This window comes from Lygodium microphyllum, chromosome 30 (assembly GCF_053477565.2).
Source record: "Lygodium microphyllum isolate KBCC chromosome 30, Lygodium_microphyllum_v1.1.10, whole genome shotgun sequence".
NCBI lineage: Eukaryota > Viridiplantae > Streptophyta > Polypodiopsida > Schizaeales > Lygodiaceae > Lygodium > Lygodium microphyllum.
In genome coordinates this window covers 49,973,925-49,995,966 of record NC_141164.1, presented here as the reverse complement: position 1 = coordinate 49,995,966, position 22,042 = coordinate 49,973,925, and the positions used below count along the sequence as shown (strand labels likewise).

Here is a 22,042-nt window from a genome sequence, read left to right as displayed (position 1 = left end):
GGACCATAGAACTTGTAAGTCAAAAACCTGATTCATACCATTTTAGGGGACCGGAATGGGACTATGCCCTACGGGCAGAGAGGGCGAGCAATGCATCCCTCTCGTTTCCCATTCTCTTTGAACCAAGTGCGGTATGAGTCTGCTTTGGCCCAGTTGTGTTTGCGCAAAGTGGAGCAGTTGTAGACCAATGCTAGAAGGCTGTTAGGAAGACCCGACTACAAGGAACCTGGACTTTAGGTCCGATCCTAGTGGGAACGGTCGGATAGGTTCTGTTGCGAGGCTGACTCGAGAGACCCTAGTTGGCAAACCCCGTGTCATTCCTTGGGAGTGCTGGGTGGCATCTTCTAGATATATCTCTCGATGGACTGCTAAGACGTGTCTCGTGATTTGAGGAGCGGACACGTTACAGTAAATGACTTGTTGGAGCTCAAACCATTGGCCCCAACTACTTTGAGATGCTTGTCATGCTCCAAGATAAGCGGCAAAAGCTCCTCCCATAAGAGTATCTCGCTGGTCCTCGATGTGATAAGGTTGGTGTAGGAGATATTGAATTGAGGAGATGGCAACTAAGTCAAAAGGATCATAGCCATGTCTTTAGAGGATATCATTTGACCAAGAGAGGCAAGCTCACCTCTCATGTCCTCCATCTTCGTGATGTGTGCCCTCTTAGAGGAGGAATCATCAAGATTGAGCATCTACAACATCTTCTCAAGGGAAATCTTGTAGGCAAATGTCTTGTGCTGATACAAAGACACAAGCTTCTTCCACACTTTTGCAATGATCTTCAATCTACAAACATGCACAAGGATAGAATCTTGCAAACTCAAAAAGAGAAAGCATTGGCCTCAGGAGTTGAGTCGATTCCACAAGGTTGCGTGGTCCATAGAAGTCCCATCTACTAGATCCTTTGTAGGACGGGATATGGAATCTGAAACAAGAGCCCAAAGATCAAAGGTGTCGAGTATGCCCTCCACTTTACATGACCACAACAAATGGTTTGAACCATCGAGTTTGACTTCTTTGGGTAATGAAGGTAAGACATGCACATGCACTGAGGGTATTAAGGATGACATCTTCACTGAGGATGGAGCCTATGAAAGATGAATAGAATGGGGATGAGTGCGAATAGGGGACTCCACACCAACTATAATTGTGATAATTGCATCTTCGCTCAAAAGAGTGTCTGGAAAGAAGCTTCTTCTTTGAGTCATCAAGGCTCATGAGCTGATAAGACATCTTTGATCCTACAATCACCCAGAAATTTGCGTTTATTAAAGAAACAACTATCTCTAGCCACTAGGAACCTATCGCTTTGCTGTAGCAAGATGCTGTCGCTTACACTAGAAAGAGATCACCAGTAAAATGTAAATTTATGTTTTTTTGCAAATGTTGAAATAAATATTGATGCTTGAATGTTGTTGCTTGGGTCATGGAGGTTTTTGCTTGGTTGCCAAGATGGTCAGACTATCTATATGGGATGTAAATGCAAGTTGAAAATTTGTGTTTTGAAGATTTGGGTTGCTCCTTTGCGATGAAAACCTACTCTTCAAGAAATCTCTAGAATGTGTTCTCACTTAGGCAATGATACCATGAGTGCAACAAAAGAGAAACTCGAACACACACACACACACACATAGAGAGAGAGAGAGAGAGAGAGAGAGAGAGAGAGAGAGAGAGAGAGAGAGAGAGAGAGAGAGAGAGAGAGAGAGAGAGAGAGAGAGAGAGAGAGAGGACATTTATTAAGGTGCTGAGAAACCTGAACACATTTTTGTTTGTAATTTTGTTTCATTAAGGTGTTGAGGAGCCCCATGTGGGTGAGGCGAATTGAGCTATGTTGTCATAGGGTTTGAACCCAACCCATCATGAATGCACATTGCTACTTTCTTTCCCCCCCAACGTGATACCATTTTGGGAGTTCATTCAATATCTTCTCAACACCCAATATGGGTGCAACAACAAATCCACAAGTTCATCCTTGGGATTTGAGCTAGCTTCTCGTGCAACTAACACAAATGCCTTGTTGCCTGCTCTAAATGTTGTTAGGTGCAAAATACTCCTTTAAGAACTCACATTTTACACCATATGTTGAAGGACTTCTAGAAACAAGGATTCACATGTGGAAAATGTATGTTACTTTAAAAAAAATATGTGATAGATTTTTAAGATGCTAAGACACCCATATGGGTGAGGCAAATAGTCAATTAGTGCCCCATATAAGTGCAACAACAAATCCAACAATTCCTTGGGAATTGAGCTTAACTTCTCATGCAACTCACATAGATGCCTTATCAATTGCTCTAAACACCTTATCAATTACTCTAAACACTGCTAGGTGTAGATCGCTAAAGGTGCATGCATTAACAAATCCATTAGTTTGTCTTTGGGTATTAACATCTCTAAATGTATTCTCCCTTGGGAATTGAACTTGGCTTCTCATGTTGTAAATGTGTCAGTCCTTGGGAATTGAGCGTGGTGTCTCATGCAACTCACACAAATACCTTATCGGTTGCTCTAAACGTTGGTGGGTGAGGACTACTCCTTTAGGAGCTCACCTTTTAGACTGGATATGCTGAATGAATTCCAAAGATAGGGATTCACATGTGGAAAATGAGTGTAAATGCAACTGATCTTTAATACTAAGACCTCCTATACAGGTGAGGCAAATCAAGGCTTGCCCATCCTTGGGGATTGAACTAAGGGAGGACATACACACGTGGTGGTGGTGTTAAACCAGCAAGCCCTTCAGGTCATTGGCAAAATGCGTGTACTCCTTGCGTGTAAAACCCTATACCCAAAATGCGTTGTTGCCCCTAGTGGTTCTTCAGTGATCAGGTAAGCAAGCCATGGCTTCAACAGAGAAGGAAAAGAAGAAGAAGAGGAGGGCAAAGGAAGAGGGAGAAGAGGAGGGGGGAGCTGTGCAGTACGAAGCTCTTCCTGGGTTGGGGGACCAGCAGGCAGCCACAGACTTCCTCATCAAGCCTCAGCCCTACACGCCATCGCTGGACACATCCAAGTGGCCCATCCTGCTCAAGAATTACGACAAGCTCAATGTTCGCACAGGCCATTACACCCCCCTCCCCACAGGCCACTCCCCCCTCAAGCGCCCCCTTGAGGACTACGTCAGGTATGGCATCATCAACCTTGACAAGCCTGCTAATCCTTCCTCCCATGAGGTCGTTGCCTGGATCAAGCGCATCCTCCGGGTCGACAAGACCGGGCACAGCGGCACCCTCGACCCCAAGGTCACTGGATCCCTCATTGTCTGCATTGACCGTGCCACCCGCCTTGTCAAGGCCCAGCAGGGTGCCGGCAAGGAGTACGTCTGCGTTGCCCGCTTGCACTCCAAGGTCGATGATATTGCCAAGGTTGCCCGTGCCATTGAGACGCTCACAGGAGCTCTTTTCCAGAGGCCCCCACTGATATCCGCTGTCAAACGTCAGCTTCGCATCCGTACCATCTACGAGAGCAAGCTTCTTGAGTACGATGCGAATAGACACCTTGTGGTGTTTTGGGTGTCCTGTGAGGCTGGAACATACATCCGGACGCTCTGTGTCCACTTGGGCCTCCTTCTTGGTGTAGGTGGCCACATGCAGGAGTTGCGGAGAGTCCGATCAGGTATTTTGGGTGAGAAGGATAATCTTGTCACTATGCATGATGTTCTAGATGCACAGTGGGTCTATGACAATCACAAAGATGAATCTTACTTGAGAAGAACAATCATGCCCTTAGAGGTCTTGTTGACCAGCTACAAGCGACTGGTGGTCAAGGATTCAGCTGTAAATGCTATCTGCTATGGTGCCAAGTTCATGATTCCTGGACTTTTAAGGTTTGAGAATGGGATAGAAGTGGGTGAAGAAGTGGTTTTGATGACAACAAAGGGTGAGGCCATTGCTTTGGGTATTGCACAGATGACAACGGCCGTAATGGCAACTTGTGATCATGGAGTGGTTGCTAAGTTGAAGAGGGTTGTGATGGAAAGAGACACCTACCCACGAAAATGGGGTTTAGGTCCAAGAGCTTCAATGAAGAAAAAGCTTATAGCTGAGGGGCTGCTTGATAAACATGGAAAGCCCAATGAAAAGACACCAAAAGAATGGCTCCGCAACGTCATTGAGATGGAGCCAATGCAAGCAGGTGAAGATTCTGAAATTGCAAAGCTGGCAGCCGCTTTGCCCTTCACACATGAGGCGGCTGTAAAACTTAAAGATGTGGGGAACACAGTGACAGTGAAGAAGGAATCTGAAGATCTTGAGTCTGAAGGAAAGAGAAAGAAGAAAAAAAAGAAGGATAAAATAGAAGCTGAGGGGTTGGAAAATGAGCATGAAAAGAAACGAAAAGATGAGGACCGAAGCCCTGTGCAATTGAGCCCTGAGCATGTGCATCCGAAGAAAAAGATAAAGCAGGAGCTTGTTGAAGCTGAAGAAGAAGGATCACAGATGGAAGGGAGTGAGAAAAAGAAAAAGAAGAAACACGAGCATCTAGAAGAGGAAAAAATTAAGATGGTCAAGAATGAGGATGAAGAGGGCCTGGTCCCAGAGAAGGAGAAGAAAAAGAAGTCGAAGGATGCAGACAGCAAACATGCACTTAAAGAGAATGATTCAAGGTTGTCAGAGAAAAAAAAGAAGACAAAACATAAGGTTGTAGATGTTAGAGAGGACGGTGAAGATGAGAAGGAACTGACTAGTGAGAAGAAGAAGAATGTAGACAGTACAGAGGAACCCACTAGTGAAAAGAAGAAGAAAAAGAAGAAAACCAAGGATGAAGGTTAGATGATCTACTCTACTGGAGACTGGCACTGTTACTCTTGTATTGTAGCCATGCCCTGTGAATCTGGGTTGATTTTGTTTTCTTGGAGTATGTATTCTCTGTCCTTGGAAAAAAAGAAATGCTTTTTCTGACCAGCTTACGTATCTGAACAATCTCGTAGGCTGAATGCCAAATGCCTGCTGCTAACTTGGACATAACTGAACATGGTTTTAGTCCAAATGTTGCCAGCTGTGTTACTGGTTCCCATAACCATACACTCATGAGAGCAACCAAGCAGCACCATTTACACTAAGAAGTGTTTGCATTGGCATATGCATTGGGTTGTAATGCTAAGAACTGTGTCAGGTTGGAGTGACTTCTGATGGCCTAGACAGCATATCACGAGTCTGAAATGCCCATTCTGATTCGAGATGTATCTTCACCGTTTAGCCATTTTATGTGCACTCAAACAGTCTTATGAGTCTTCATTCTGAATGTAGGTGTATCATGACGATTTAGTTGGAATGGCTGCATAAGATATCTGTGTCTGTGCTTGAATCTTTGTCACCTCTATGTCTATGTGTTGGGTACTGATACTGTGCTTGTTTTACTTCAATAAAGCATTTTCCTTAGGAGAAGATTGTCTAGTTAAGCTCTAAGGTGTTAAGTTCCATGTCATTGCATTGACATTTTCATGATGTAATGAACCTTTTAGCGGTTTGGATGTTAAAAGTTTGGTAGAGTGCATGCTTCTTGACACTAGTTGTAGGTCGTCCTAGAGGTGGATCCTTGGTAAGGGTTTTCTGTTACAGAATAGCAAAAAATTGGGGCGGGGGGGGAGAGGATTTTATAGGTGGTGGGGGGCATGTGGAAGAAGTGGTGGTGGTGGTCTTTCCCACCCACCACCTGTCGCTCTGTATGGCGGCAGGTTGCAGACTCCAGTTGAGGTGGCTTGGGGGGGTGGTAGGCCCGTGGCCTTCCCCTCGACTTCATCGTTTTTTTCCACTCCTTGTCGTCATTGATACCGTCCTTCCCCTCGCCGTCATCCTTTGCCACGTCAACTTCCTCTTTCCCCTCTCGCCACTTGTCGACGACGGTAGGGGGGAAATAATTAAAAAAAATTCAATTTCCTTTAATAAAAAGGGGGGAGGGAGTTTGTTTGCGGGCAGAACGGAATGTTATAGGTGGGAAGGACCTTTTCTCATCAGGCAGAAGTTTGAAAATGACACTTGCTACAAGTTTTAGATGGGATTGTTTACAATAGTAGAATCAATGGGTTCCATCTAAAGAAATATTTCTGCAAAATCTTGCAAATAAAGGGGATGCAAATAATATACATACTATACATAGAGTAGGTTGCTTTCAGTTTACTGTTTAGGGCAGATTCAGTTTTCTAAAATTTTGTGTTGATCAGATAGTTGTAAATGATTGATAGTATATTTAAAGTGTGCTTTGACACCTACTAAAGGTCTCTATCAAGTTTGGTATTGATCCGAACAAGAATATGAAAGTTATGGTCTTATGGTCTTTGGAAGGTCCATATTTGAAGTGGACTGCATGTAGAAATTTATGATTGTAGGTCGTACAAAGCTATTTCAGGACAATAGATCAAAGAATTTAGCTTTGAGTTGTTCTAGAAAGTTCTAGATTGAAAGAAAGCTATAATTTTTTTTATTGAAGATTGGCGATCTAAGACCTGATTAGAAAGTTATGAGCTGTTCCTTGTAGTGCTCTATGAGACAAATTTTTAGAAAAAGATGTTTGGCTTTGTCAGATGTTTTCAAAGCTTTTAATAAAGGTTTATTCACATTGTGTTTCAAACTAGGAGGTGGCTAATCATGGTGAGTGAAAATGAGCGATCGGGGATATGATGCTATATGGAGTCAAGTAGGGTAACACATGTAAATATCATTTTTTTGTCTTTCTAACACTTACTCGTAGCGGGAGTTGGGTTGATAAATGGAAATCCCAAGTGCTATCATGCATGTTCAACATGTGGTTGTGATATTTCAGTTTTGAGACACGCCTTATGCAGGAAGAGAAAGAAATGTGTTCTCGCCTCCAATTTTAAGTCCTCGAGTGGAATTGTATGTGGTAAGGGGTGTGTTTGCCATCTAGCAACTAAGGGGAAGTAAGGGGCAGCTTAGTAAAATAGGGGAAAAAGCACAACCTTGAGGAGTTTTTTTTGAAAAGAGGAAAAAGAGAAGAAAGGAAGAGAAGTGTTTGACACAACACAATGAGAGAGAGAGAGAGAGAGAGAGAGAGAGAGAGAGAGAGAGAGAGAGAAGAATCATGCAGCTTGAAGAGAAGGGAGAAATCTGAAGAAAAAGGGTGTGAAGCTGAAGTTATCGGAGCCATGGAGCATGATGGCAAGGCTGTTGAAGCCAATGGGTTGATGGAGTTCTCAGTTTTCAGATGATGGTAATAAGAGTCTTCTTTTTGTCTTGTTTTCTTCTATTGCTGCGCGGGACAGAGAACATGCAAATAAGTTTTGATGTATGTATATGAGTGAAAGATATCAGAGGGCTATTCTTCATCATATTGAGAGTGATATATGTTAGTTGTTTGTGTGAGATTTTCCATCAGCAAAGAAGAATGTAAGTAAAGGATCTCTACTTCTGAAACTTGGTATGTGGCAGAGAATATGTATTATGGGCAGATGTTGAATGCATGGACTCGCGTTAGTGGAAATCTGGAAGGATTTGCAGCCATGAAAATGATGAATCAGAGTTCATGAAGTTTTAAGCTTTCGTAATTCTTCATCAATGCAAGATATGCTGAGATGTATCTGCTAGTATACTGAAATGATAATCTGAAATCAAATAAAGTGTCTTCTCGTTCGCAAGTTTGTGCTTTTGGAACAAGGAAGTTGTATTTGTTGTATAGAGCATGCAAAATTTATGACTGTAAGCTATGCAGAGTTGTTTCAGGACAACAGATCAAAGAATTTGGCTCTGAGTTGTTCTTGAAAGTTCTAGATTGGAAAGAGAGCTACAACATTTATTTTGGAAGCTTGGCTATCCGAGATCTGGTTAGAAAGTTATGAACTGTTCTGTGTAGTGCTCTATGAGGTGATTTTTGTGCTTTATGAGGAAACATGTGAATTCAGTAGCATCTACGTCACCAACCAATGGAATATTTACAACAGTGAAATGCTTGCAGCCCCGCTGAATTGGTATGAAAATTTGCCATATAAAGCTTTGGTAATCTATGCTTTTTGGTTTGTATTTATGTGTGCTCTAAGAAAAGAGGAACATAAAGGATTTACAATTGATTTTGCATTATTTTAGGCAACCATACTTTTTGGGGTAGTTACTATGTGGGGCAATTGCTGCATAGGGTTTCCATCCCTAAAAATAGGAGTTGTGTGAATCTGAAAGCTTGTGTTGTCAAAGTCTCTGCCATGGTTGTTTTAGCATCAAATTCTCTCTAAAAATGGTAAAATCTGAGCTTGAAGTTTAAATTGTCTCAGTGAGAAGTGAGTGATCAAGAATTTTTGATCATGTGTTCAGTGGGGTTGTTTCGTGGGTTTTGTTAAGAGAAGATCCTCAGTCTTTATCGTGTGGTGTTGTCTTGGGGGTTGTTAGAGGCCAACTACCGAATTCACCTACCAACGTTATTCAAAGTAGTACGTGTGGGTACCATGTATCTCATCAAGGTACATGGTTACTATTTTAACAATAATCAATTTAGAAGCTCATAATGGTAAGTAGTCCCACTTCAATTTTAACCTACATTCCATGATCTATAGCCATGTTGTGAAGCATGCAATACACAAATATAAATTTTGGGACCTTACAACATCAAAGTCCTTTATGACTCCATCTAAGATCTACCATACATTATTCAAACAACCAAAATCTTGCTTTGCCACAATGTGAGATGAAGATATTCGAAAGTTGTACCATTATTTTAGTAGAGTGCATGGTTCCTAAAAAGGAATCGATAACCATGGTAGATAGTAGAATCCACCATCTTCTATAATGTACTTATAAATGCTATAACCTCATAAAGTCACTGAGTAGCTTGTGCAAGCCAGAAGAAGAAGGAGCTATTTGAAGAATAGTTTTGTCATGAAAGCAAGACCTACTAAGCTTGTGTACACATCCATAAATTGTAGGTTTGCATCCATTATGCCCTTCAATGTCATGAAGTAGTTACCTTTTCTACCATATTGGTTAGTTACCAATTCATTTTTGAGTCTTTTTTATTTGATATGGTTGTCCCAAACTAGACTCTGTATTGTTGAGGGACACGATTATGCATTCAAGCAATACAAAGCATATATATGAAACAATGGGCCATGTGTTGTCCATCTATGAACTACAAGGGATGCAATGAGTGTGTTCCCATGAATTCATATGAAATGTAGATCAATATCTAAGGGAACACAAAATGAACAAGTTTCAATTAGGTTTATCTATAGTCACAATGAATGATGAATTAGAACACAATACAATAAATTTACCCATAGTCACAAAATGAACTTCAATCACATTTACCTATTGTCACAATTAAAGATGAATCACAAGCATTACAATAAGTATTAAAATGAGAAATTCAATTAGATTTAAGTATAGTCATAATGAATTATGAATCGGATTACAGTATAATTGCTTGCGAATTGTTTTATCGATCTTGCTGTGGACTATCGCAAATGGATACGCTCCTAGCTTAGTTGAAGCTGGTGACCTAACCCTAAATGGATTGTTGACCCAAGTTATGCTTGGCGGTTTGAAAAGGTTGTAAATCCCTTAAGCAAGTGTTTTTGATATATCCAGCTAAAATTCTGATTGTGCATGCAATGGGATTGCGATGCCTTGAAGCAAGAGGTTGTGCATTCAACTGTTTGTTAATGTGGTTTTGGATGTTAACCCAAGTGGGGAGTGTTTGATGGTTTCATGGCCAGGTCCAAGATGACTGATTACCATGGAACGAAAGGGATGTTTTCCCTAGAAATTGTTATTATGCTGGTTGCTTCAGCTATGGTTGATTTCCTAAAGGATAATTAAGGAAGGATGGCACTAGCTACCCCTCGCGAGCCGTCAAACCCTAACCAAGGGGGTTATGAATCCGTGCCGGGAATGTGGACCGAACCCACCGCGAGAGGTCTCTTCGTGAAAATCACTTGGCATAGGAGGACGCTTGGGTGCCAGTGGGGGCTCTGGCTGTAAATCAAAATGTCTCCGGGCCCTACACAAGTGTTCTACGTGACTTGAGATGGGATCTCAAGGTCTTGATACTAGTTACAAGGCGGAATCTTGGAAGGATAAACCTTCAGGTTTTATTGCCGGAAGACGGAAGGATTTTTCTGCGGAGGCAGAAAGGAGCACTTAATTCTCCTTTATGGGCAGGAGAGACACATTAATCCAAAGATAAGTTAAGGAAGTGTTTGATCTTGTTTTGTCTTGTCTTTGTATCTGTGGCCTAAATTACATAAAGGAACTTGTGACTAATGGGTTAATTAAGGAAGCTGCTTTTATGTGTCAAGCATAACGTGGTAGGTAATTAGATAATTAAAACAACCCTTGAGGGAAGAGTGGTGGATGCGACCAATGGGTCTATCCTATGGAAGGGTGGTCTCGGTTAGCCGAGAGCTTTCCTCAAAGGAGATGTTAATAGGAAATGTTAGGAAAAAGTCGGTCTATGACCTTAGACAATGTTGACTAGGAACCCGGACTTCAGGTCGATCCTAGTGGGAACAGCCGGATAAGTTCCGTTGTGGGGCAGACTCGAGAGACCCTAGTTGGCAAACCTCGTGTCATTCCTTGGGAGTGCCGGGCAACATCTTTTAGATATATCTCTCGATGGACTGCTAAGACGTGTTCTGCGAATTGAGGAGCGGGCACGTTATAGTTGGTATTAGAGCAAAACTTCTTAATGATGCATGATTGATTAATGTTCGGATCATAGACATATCCTAAATAACCTAAGTGGTATGGCTTGATTGTCAGGCACCTTCTGCACCCACGAATATTGACATGCAAGAGAAGAAGTTCCTTCTCAAGCAAATTAATGTAAAATATTACACGGCGCAGCGAACAGAATCTGAGAAAGAGATAGAGAGTACACAACAGATAAGAGGAGAATTAGTAAATTCTTTAACTCCAAACAACTGATACAAAGATGGCTCTCTCCACCTGTGCGCTTCCACTGTGTGAAGCTTAGATGGTGATCTAGACAGAAGATAGGTGAAGAGCTTAAGGCTAGCTGGAACAACAACTCTGACTGGGTGAAAGATGAGTGATCGATGGTTGTGAAGGGGTTTAGCTTTTATAGCTTGCGAAGGCCGTGAGGTTGGCCTGACCGACCTACCATATGAGCCTCCACTAGTCGGCCAGGGAATATTCCCTTTACAATCGAGCCCTTACCCCACAACTCGATGCAATGCGCCTCGAGTTGCTACCAGCTTAACCACTCCGTCTAACCCAAAGATTAGACCCACAATGGTCACCTTTTTGCCATCTGGTCACATAGACCTCATCTGATATACAAGTCAGGACTCAACCAATGTCCGGGCTCACATTTGGCTTTTCCTCATAATGGGGGCCTTACAACTTTGAGCACCATGGATCATTGGTAGCACCTAATGAGGGTGGGGCATTGATCATATCTAACAACCCCCCTCAATGTCCACCCATAGGTGAACTATCTCCTCGGCCCAATGCCGAGTCTCTGAAGATGAACTTGAAGCAGATCCTTCGTAAGTGCTTTGGTGAAGATATCTGCTCCATTCTCCTCTGTTGGACAGTAGACCAGTTCCACTATCCCATCCTCCATCAAATCACGCACATAGTGATACTGGATCTCTATATGTTTGGTGCGTGCATGAAACACTGGATTTTTGGCAATGGCGATGCAACTCTGATTGCCACATTCAGCACAATTGGTTCTTCATCCTACACTCCCATATCCCATAGAATCCTTCTCAACCATACTGCTTCACATGCAGCAAAACAAGCTGCCTTGTACTCTGCTTCGGTAGAAGACAATGCCACTGTTGGCTGCTTCTTACTAATCCAAGAGAAAATTCCAGAACCCAAAGAGAAACAATAACCAAAAACTGACTTCCTGGAATCACTGTCTCCTGCCCAATCTGAGTCACAGTTCCCCACAAGAGAAGTTTCGAAACTGTATGTGATACCATAGTCAAGAGTTTTCTTCAAATATCTGAGCACCTGCATCCCAGCATTCCAATGACTCTCATAAGGTTTGTTTGAGAACCTGCTCAAAACACCAATAGCAAAACTGATATCTGGTCTGGTGTTACACAAGTAGATCAGACTGCCGACCAACCTCCTATACCTCCCAATGTCTGCTAGTGCTGATGTATCCTCGATGGATAACTTTGCATTCACCTCCATAGCTGTAGCTATCTCCTTACACTCGGTCATGCCAAATGCCTTCAAGATCTCCCATGCATACTTCTTCTGAGAGATGAAGATATTTCCTGGCTCTTGCCAGACTTCAATCCCCAAACAATAGTGCAGCAAGCCCAAGTCTGTCATTTCAAACTCAGAACTCAAAGCCTTTCGAGTTTGGTTGATCATATCTTCATAGTCACCTGCAATAAGAAGGTCGTCCACATATAGGACAATCACTACAGACTTTTTACCATCCCTATAAACATACAAGTTAGCATCTAAGGCACATCTTTTGAAGTTTAGGTTTAAAAAGAACTTATCTATCCGCTCGTACCATGCTCTGGGGGCTTGTTTCAGCCCATATAATGCATTCTTCAGCTTACACACTTTGTTCTTAGAATGGGGGGCCTCAAACCCTGGTGACTGAGCCACGTACACCTCCTCCTTGAGGTCACCATTTAAGAACGCTGACTTAACATCCATTTGGTACACTGGCCACTTCTTGTGGGCAGCCACTGCAAGTACTGTGCGAATAGTGGTCATTCTGGCAGTTGGGGCAAATGACTCTTGAAAATCAAACCCTTCAACTTGTGAAAAATCTTGGGCAACCAGTCTAGCTTTGTACTTTTCTAAGGTACCATCAGCCTTGTAATTTACCTTCCAGATCCACTTGGTGCCAATAACCTTCCGCTTTGCTGGTCGATCCACTAGCTCCCAAGTGTCATTCTTCATTATGCTGTCATACTCTGCCTGCATAGCAGCCTTCCATGATGGATCTGCAAGTGCTTCTTCTAAGTCAGTTGGCTCCTTTACTTCTCTCATAATCTCAACCATCAAGGCCATATTGACTATGTGAGCAGAAGCCCTCCTTTGCTCCTCTATTCTTTGAGACCTCCTTGGTCTGTCTGCCTTCTCCTCAACAGATGCATGCATAGGATTATTGTGGTCATAGAGCTGCTTCACCCAGCGTGGCAATGGCTTTTCCGGTGGGGTGATGTCAGGTTGGTGAAATTTTTCCTCATCATCTGAAGATGATGCTTCCTCCTCCTTAAGGATAGGGATAGCTCTCGGGATAGGTTTATAGTGGACTACTTCTTTGCTTGATGATAAAGTGGAAGAACTTGCATTCTCCTCCTCCACTGTATGCGGCTCCTCCTTGAACACCACATCACGGCTCGTGATGATCTTCTTTGCCTCTTGGTCATATAATTTGTAAGCCTTCTGCTCATCACTATAACCCAAGAAGATACATTTCCTGCTTTTTGGTTTTAACTTGTTTCTCTTCTCATCTGGAACATGTGCATAACATTCACATCCAGAAATTCTGAAATGTGAGACAGATGGTTTCTTGCCAGTGTAAGCCTGATGAGGTGTTTTTCCCTTGAGAGCCTTTGTATAGCTCCGATTTAGAATGTAGACTGCAGTATTAACAGCTTCAGCCCAAAAATGGTTAGGCAATCCCTTGCCCTTTAGCATGCATCTTGCCATCTCCACAATGGTGCGATTCCTGCGTTCCACAACACTGTTCTGCTGAGGTGTGTGAGGCGTCGTCAATTGACGCTTGATCCCTTTGCTCTTGCAAAAGCCTTCAAACTCCTTTGAGTTGAACTCACCACCACCATCTGTTCTAAATTTCTTCACACTTTTCCCTGTTTCATTCTCAACAAGTTTTAGCCATTCTTTAAACTTACCAAAAGCTTGAGCCTTATCACGAAGGAAGTACACCCACATCTTCCTACTGTAGTCGTCGACAATCAACATAAAATAAGAAGATCCCCCTAAGGCCTATGTAGGCAACTTACCACACAAGTCAGCATGCACCAACTCTAGAGGAGCCTGTGCTCTATTCTTGCTTTCTTGTGGAAATGCCTTTCTCTGTTGCTTGCCCATCATACAAGCTTCACATGGTTCCTTCAATTCAGTTATTGTAGGTAGGTGAGCAACCATACCTTGCTTTTGCATCTCCTTCAACACTGCAAATCCGATGTGTCCAAACCTTTCATGCCAAAGCTTACTTGTGCCCACTCCAGCGGTGGCTGTAAGAGCACTTAGCTCATACAGGTTGTTCCTTCTTTCTCCTTTGCCAACAATTGTGCCAGCACTATCAAGAATTTCTGCACCTGTCTTCTTGAACCTCACTTCATGACCAAGATCAGTTATGGCAGCACCAACTGATAAGAGATTTCTCCAGCTTTTTGACTTCACCATTTGCAGCAACAAAAGAAATAGTACCTGTGCCCGCAGCAGGGCATTTAGCATCATTTCCAACTGTCACAGTGATGGATTCTTGTAGAGGCTGCATAGAACTGTATAGACCTTTCTTGTTGGTCATGTGACGGGAGGACCCACTATCCAACACCCATGAGTACACTTCCTCAATGGTCGCCATGAATAATTCCAGCTTTGCTTCAGCCGTATTGGCTATCTCTTTCCCTTTACTTTTAAGGGTACCATTCTTTTCATCTGCCTTCTTGACATGACAATCTACAAATGCATGTCCTTTCTTCTTGCAGTAGAAGCACTCTCCTTGAAACTTCTTCTTTCCGCCCTTCTTCTTTTTATCACCATCATTTTTGGTGGAGGAACCACCTTTGCCTTTTGCATTGGCAGAGAATGCAGCATCTCCATTGTTGCTTCCTTCTCGGGCTTTCAGCCTCAACTCCTCCTCCATTAATAATGCACAAAACTCCTCAAAAGTCAAAGCTTGAGGTCTCACCTGAGTATTAAGGGCAGCTACTAGTCCATCAAACTTTTGTGGACAAATCCGAAGACACCTTCGAGCTAGCTCTTCGCTAATCTTTTGTATCCCAGCGCCAGCCATCTGGTCGCGCAGATTCTTAATCCAAGTGATGAATGCTTCAACCGTCTCTCCTTCAGCAAACTTCTCCACTGCTAGTTGATTCTCCAAGTTTTGAATCCTTGTTTGGTTTCGTGTTTCATACTGACTCCTTAGTACATTCCAAGCCTCTGACGCTTTGGTTGTATGCTGAATCAAAGTCAGACACTGTCAGAACACTGTCAGAACAGCTTGTAACTAAGGCACATAATGCATTTGTATTCCTTCATTTCCAAGCTCGTAGAAGATCTGCATTCGGAGGAATCATCACACTAGGATTTGATGGGTCGGGGGTAGGCTGTGGTTCTGCATCAGTCCCCAGCACAGTCTCCAGAAGCTCATAAGAATCAAGGATAGTTGTAATTTTGAACTTCCACAAGGTGTAGTTTGTACCATCTAACTTGCCTTCGCTGAAGGTTGGTGGACGAATCCTCAGTGTTTGAATAGCCAGTACAGCAACACCACCTCCTGCACCGCTTCTTGATGCGCCAGAACCGCTTCCTTCCGGAAGTCGACATAGTGTCTCTTTGCTGTTGAAGCCTTTGCCTCTTGCACACTCTCCGATCTCCAGAGCCCCCTGGGCTCTGATACCATGTAAAATATTACACGCGCAGCGAACAGAATCTGAGAAAGAGATAGAGAGTACACAACAGATAAGAGGAGAATCAGTAAATTCTTTAACTCCAAACAACTGATACAAAGATGGCTTTGTCCACCCGTGCTCTTCCACTGTGTGAAGCTTAGATGGCGATCTAGACAGAAGATAGGTGAAGAGCTTAAGGCTAGCTGGAACAACTGTTAGATATGATCAATGCCCCACCCTCATTAGGTACTACCAATGATCCATGGTGCTCAAAGTTGTAAGGCCCCCATTATGAGGAGAAGCCAAGTGTGAGCCCGGACATTGGTGGAGTCCTGACTTGTATATCAGATGAGGTCTATGTGACCGGATGGCAAAAAGGTGACCATTGTGGGTCTAATCTTTGGGTTAGACAGAGTGGTTAAGCTGGTAGCAACTCGAGGCACATTGCATTGAGTTGCGTAGTAAGGGAGTTAAAAGGGGCCCCTATTGTGGGGTCCGGGGGCCGCGGAAGCGGCCCCTGGCTGGGGGGGTCCCAGGGGGGCCAGCGGCCCCCGGCCCGATGGTAAAGGGAATATTCCCTGGAATATTCCCTGGCCGACTAGTGGAGGCTCATATGGTAGGTCGGTCAGCAGGCCGACCTAACGACCTTCGCGGGCTATAAAAGCTAAACCCCTTCGCAGCCATCTTACACTCATCTTTCACCCAGTCAGAGTTGTTGTTCCAGCTAGCCTTAAGCTCTTCACCTATCTTCTGTCTAGATCGCCATCTAAGCTTCATTTAGTGGAAGCGCACGGGTGGACAGAGCCATCTTTGTATCAGTTGTTTGGAGTTAAAGAATTTTACTGATTCTCCTCTTATCTGTTGTGTACTCTCTATCTCTTTCTCAGATTCTGTTCACTGCGTCGTGTAATATTTTACATGGTATCAGAGCCCAGGGGGCTCTAGAGATCGGAGAGCGTGCAAGAGGCAAAGGCTTCAACAGCAAAGAGAAACGATGTCGACTCCGGGAAGCAGTTCTGGCGCATCAGGAAGCGGTGCAGGAGGTGGTGCTGCTGTACCGGCTATTCAAACACTGAGGATTCGTCCACCAACCTTCAGCGAAGGCAAGTTAGATGGTACAAACTACACCTTGTGGAAGTTCAAAATTACAACTATCCTTGATTCTTATGAGCTTCTGGAGACTGTGCTGGGGACTGACGCAGAACCACAGCCTATCCCCGACCCATCAAATCCTAGTGGGATGATTCCTCCGAATGCAGATCTTCTACGAGCTTGGAAACGAAGGAATGCAGATGCATTGTGTGCCTTAGTTACAAGCTGTTCTGACAGTGTTTTGACTCTGATTCAGCATACAACCAAAGCGTCAGAGGCTTGGAACGTACTAAGGAGTCAGTATGAAACACGAAACCAAACAAGGATTCAAAACTTGGAGAATCAACTAGCAGCGGAGAAGTTTGCTGAAGGAGAGACGGTTGAAGCATTCATCACTCGGATTAAGAATCTGCGCGACCAGATGGCTGGCGCTGGGATACAAAAGACTAGCGAAGAGCTAGCTCGGAGGTGTCTTCGGATTTGTCCACAAAAGTTTGATGGACTAGTAACTGCCCTTAATACTCAGGTGAGACCTCAAGCTTTGACTTTTGAGGAGTTTTGTGCATTATTAATGGAGGAGGAGTTGAGGCTGAAAGCCCGAGAAGGAAGCAACAATGGAGATGCTGCATTCTCTGCCAATGCAAAAGGCAAAGGTGTTTCCTCCACCAAAAATGATGGTGACAAAAAGAAAAAGGGCGGCAAGAAGAAGTTTCAAGGAGAGTGCTTCTACTGTAAGAAGAAAGGACATGCAATTGCAGATTGTCGTGTCAAGAAGGCAGATGAAAAGAATGGTACCCTTAAAACTAAAGGGAAAGAGACAGCCAATACGGCTGAAGCAGAGTTGGAATTATTCATGGCGACCATTGAGGAAGTGTGCTCCTCGGCGCAAGAAGAATCTACCACTGACTCTTGGGTGTTGGATAGTGGGGCCTCCCGTCACATGACCAACAAGAAAGGTCTATACAGTTCTATGCAGCCTCTACAAGAATCCATCACTGTGACGGTTGGAAATGATGCTAAATGCCCTGCTGCGGGCACATGTACTATTTCTTTTGTTGCTGCAAATGGTGAAGTCAAAAAGCTTTCAAATGTGTTGTATGTTCCCGAAATCAGGAGAAATCTCTTATCAGTTGCTGCCATAACTGATCTTGGTCATGAAGTGAGGTTCAAGAAGACAGGTGCAGAAATTCTTGATAGTGCTGGCACAATTGTTGGCAAAGGAGAAAGAAGGAACAACCTGTATGAGCTAAGTGCTCTTACAGCCACCGCTGGAGTGGGCACAAGTAAGCTTTGGCATGAAAGGTTTGGACACATCGGATTTGCAGTATTGAAGGAGATGCAAAAGCAAGGTATGGTTGCTCACCTACCTACAATAACTGAATTGAAGGAACCATGTGAAGCTTGTATGATGGGCAAGCAACAGAGAAAGGCATTTCCACAAGAAAGCAAGAATAGAGCACATGCTCCTCTAGAGTTGGTGCATGCTGACTTGTGTGGTAAGATGCCTACACAGGCCTTGGGGGGATCTTCTTATTTTATGTTGATTGTCGACGACTACAGTAGGAAGATGTGGGTGTACTTCCTTCGTGATAAGGCTCAAGCTTTTGGTAAGTTTAAAGAATGGCTAAAACTTGTTGAGAATGAAACAGGGAAAAGTGTGAAGAAATTTAGAACAGATGGTGGTGGTGAGTTCAACTCAAAGGAGTTTGAAGGCTTTTGCAAGAGCAAAGGGATCAAGCGTCAATTGACGACGCCTCACACACCTCAGCAGAATGGTGTTGTGGAATGCAGGAATCGTACCATTGTGGAGATGGCAAGATGCATGCTAAAGGGCAAGGGATTGCCTAACCATTTTTGGGCTGAAGCTGTTAATACTGCAGTCTACATTCTAAATCGGAGCTACACAAAGGCTCTCAAGGGAAAAACACCTCATGAGGCTTACACTGGTAAGAAACCATCTGTTTCACATTTCAGAATTTTTGGATGTGAATGTTATGCACATGTTCCAGATGAGAAGAGAAACAAGTTACAACCAAAAAGCAGAAAATGTATCTTCTTGGGTTATAGTGATGAGCAGAAGGCTTACAAGTTATATGACCAAGAGGCAAAGAAGATCATCGCGAGCCGTGATGTGGTGTTCAAGGAGGAGCCGCATACAGTGGAGGAGGAGAAGGCAAGGTCTTCCACTTTATCATCAAGCGAAGAAGTAGTCCACTATGAACCTGTCCCGAGAGCTATCCCTATCCTTAAGGAGGAGGAAGCATCATCTTCAGATGATGAGGAAAAAGTTCACCAACCTGACATCACCCCACCGGAAAAGCCATTGCCGCGCTGGGTGAAGCAGCTCTATGACCACAATAATCCTATGCCTGCATCTGTTGAGGAGAAGGCAGACGGACCAAGGAGGTCTCAGAGAATAGAGGAGCAAAGGAGGGCTTCTACTCACATAGTCAACATGGCCTTGATGGTTGAGATTATGAGAGAAGTAAAGGAGCCAACTGACTTAGAAGAAGCACTTGCAGATCCATCATGGAAGGCTGCTATGCAAGCGGAGTATGACAGCATAATGAAGAATGACACTTGGGAGCTAGTGGATCGGCCAGCAAAGCGGAAGATTATTGGCACCAAGTGGATCTGGAAGGTAAAGTACAAGGCTGATGGTACCTTAGAAAAGTACAAAGCTAGACTGGTTGCCCAAGGATTTTCACAAGTTGAAGGGTTTGACTTTCAAGAGTCATTTGCCCCAACTGCCAGAATGACCACTATTCGCACGGTACTTGCAGTGGCTGCCCACAAGAAGTGGCCAGTGTACCAAATGGATGTTAAGTCAGCGTTCTTAAATGGTGACCTCAAGGAGGAGGTGTACGTGGCTCAGCCACCAGGGTTTGAGGCCCCCCATTCTGAGAACAAAGTGTGTAAACTGAAGAAGGCATTGTATGGGCTGAAACAAGCCCCCAGAGCATGGTACCAGCGGATAGATAGGTTCTTTTTAAACCTAAACTTCAAAAGATGTGCCTCAGATGCTAACTTGTATGTTTACAGGGATGGTAAAAAGTCTGTAGTGATTGTCCTATATGTGGACGACCTTCTTATTACAGGTGACTATGAAGATATGATCAACCAAACTCGAAAGGCTTTGAGTTTTGAGTTTGAAATGACAGACTTGGGCTTGCTGCACTATTGTTTGGGGATTGAAGTCTGGCAAGAGCCAGGAAAGATCTTCATCTCTCAGAAGAAGTATGCATGGGAGATCTTGAAGGCATTTGGCATGACCGAGTGCAAGGAGATAGCTACACCTATGGAGGTGAATGTAAAGTTATCCTTGAGGATACATCAGCACTAGCAGACATTGGGAGGTATAGGAGGTTGGTCGGCAGTCTAATCTACTTGTGTAACACCAGACCAGATATCAGTTTTGCTGTTGGTGTTTTGAGCAGGTTCTCAAACAAACCTCATGAGAGTCATTGGAAGGCTGGGATGCGGGTGCTCAGATACTTGAAGAAAACTCTTGACTATGGTATCACATACAGTTTCGGAACTTCTCTTGTGGGGAACTGTGACTCAGATTGGGCAGGAGACATTGATTCCAGGAAGTCAGTTTCTGGTTATTGTTTCTCTTTGGGTTCAGGAATTTTCTCTTGGATTAGTAAGAAGCAACCAACAGTGGCATTGTCTTCTACCAAAGCAGAGTACAAGGCAGCTTGTTTTGCTGCATGTGAGGCCGTATGGTTGAGAAGGATTCTATGGCATATGGGAGTGCAGGATGAAGAACCAACTGTGCTGAGATGTGACAATCAGAGTTGCATCGCCATTGCCAAAAATCCAGTGTTTCATGCACGCACCAAACATATAGAGATCCAGTATCACTATGTGCGTGATTTGATGGAGGATGGGATAGTGGAATTGGTCTACTGTCCAACAGAGGAGAATGGAGCAGATATCTTCACCAAAGCACTTACGAAGGATCTGCTTCAAGTTCATCTTCAGAGACTCCGCATTGGGCCGAGGAGATAGTTCACCTATGGGTGGACATTGAGGGGGGGTGTTAGATATGATCAATGCCCCACCCTCATTAGGTACTACCAATGATCCATGGTGCTCAAAGTTGTAAGGCCCCCATTATGAGGAGAAGCCAAGTGTGAGCCCGGACATTGGTGGAGTCCTGACTTGTATATCAGATGAGGTCTATGTGACCGGATGGCAAAAAGGTGACCGTTGTGGGTCTAATCTTTGGGTTAGATAGAGTGGTTAAGCTGGTAGCAACTCGAGGCACATTGCATTGAGTTGCGTAGTAAGGGAGTTAAAAGGGGCCCCTATTGTGGGGTCCGGGGGCCGCGGAAGCGGCCCCTGGCTGGGGGGTCCCAGGGGGGCCAGCGGCCCCCGGCCCGATGGTAAAGGGAATATTCCCTGGAATATTCCCTGGCCGACTAGTGGAGGCTCATATGGTAGGTCGGTCAGCAGGCCGACCTAACGACCTTCGCGGGCTATAAAAGCTAAACCCCTTCGCAGCCATCTTACACTCATCTTTCACCCAGTCAGAGTTGTTGTTCCAGCTAGCCTTAAGCTCTTCACCTATCTTCTGTCTAGATCGCCATCTAAGCTTCATTTAGTGGAAGCGCACGGGTGGACAGAGCCATCTTTGTATCAGTTGTTTGGAGTTAAAGAATTTTACTGATTCTCCTCTTATCTGTTGTGTACTCTCTATCTCTTTCTCAGATTCTGTTCGCTGCGCCGTGTAATATTTTACAACAACAACTCTGAGACTGGGTGAAAGATGAGTGATCGATGGCTGTGAAGGGGTTTAGCTTTTATAGCCTGCAAAGGCCATGAGGTTGGCCTGACTGACCTACCATATGAGCCTCCACTAGTCGGCCAGGGAATATTCCCTTTACCATCGGGTCCACAACTCGATGCAATGCGCCTCGAGTTGCTACTAGCTTAACCACTCCGTCTAACCCAAAGATTAGACCCACAACGGTCACCTTTTTGCCATCCGGTCACATAGACCTCATCTGATATACAAGTCAGGACTCAACCAATGTCCGGGCTCACATTTGGCTTCTCCTCATAATGGGGGCCTTACAACTTTGAGCACCATGGATCATTGGTAGCACCTAATGAGGGTGGGGCATTGATCATATCTAACAATTAAGCCACCCGAGTTTGATGGCAAGGGACGGATTGTTCAAGTTGACGTCGAGATCTGGATTGAGTCCATTGAGGACTATTTTGAGGCAACAGGAACTGCTTGCTAACCAAGCGATACTCGCCAAACTTAAGCTTACAGGCGAAGCGAGACTTTGGTGGAAACAATGGTGTAGAGACCAAGTGATCTCGGAGGGGACCGTCACTTGGAATAAGCTTAAGGAAGCTGTGCGAGGGAGGTATCTGCCACCTGCCTACCGCACACAAAAGATGAAT

General features: G+C 44.0%; 1 pseudogene; it reads left to right on the top strand.

Annotated features, from left to right (window-relative positions):
- The first annotated feature begins 2,692 nt into the window (after positions 1–2,692).
- LOC148009825 (H/ACA ribonucleoprotein complex subunit cbf5 pseudogene) lies at positions 2,693–5,330 on the top strand (annotated as a pseudogene).
- The last annotated feature ends 16,712 nt before the right edge of the window (positions 5,331–22,042 follow it).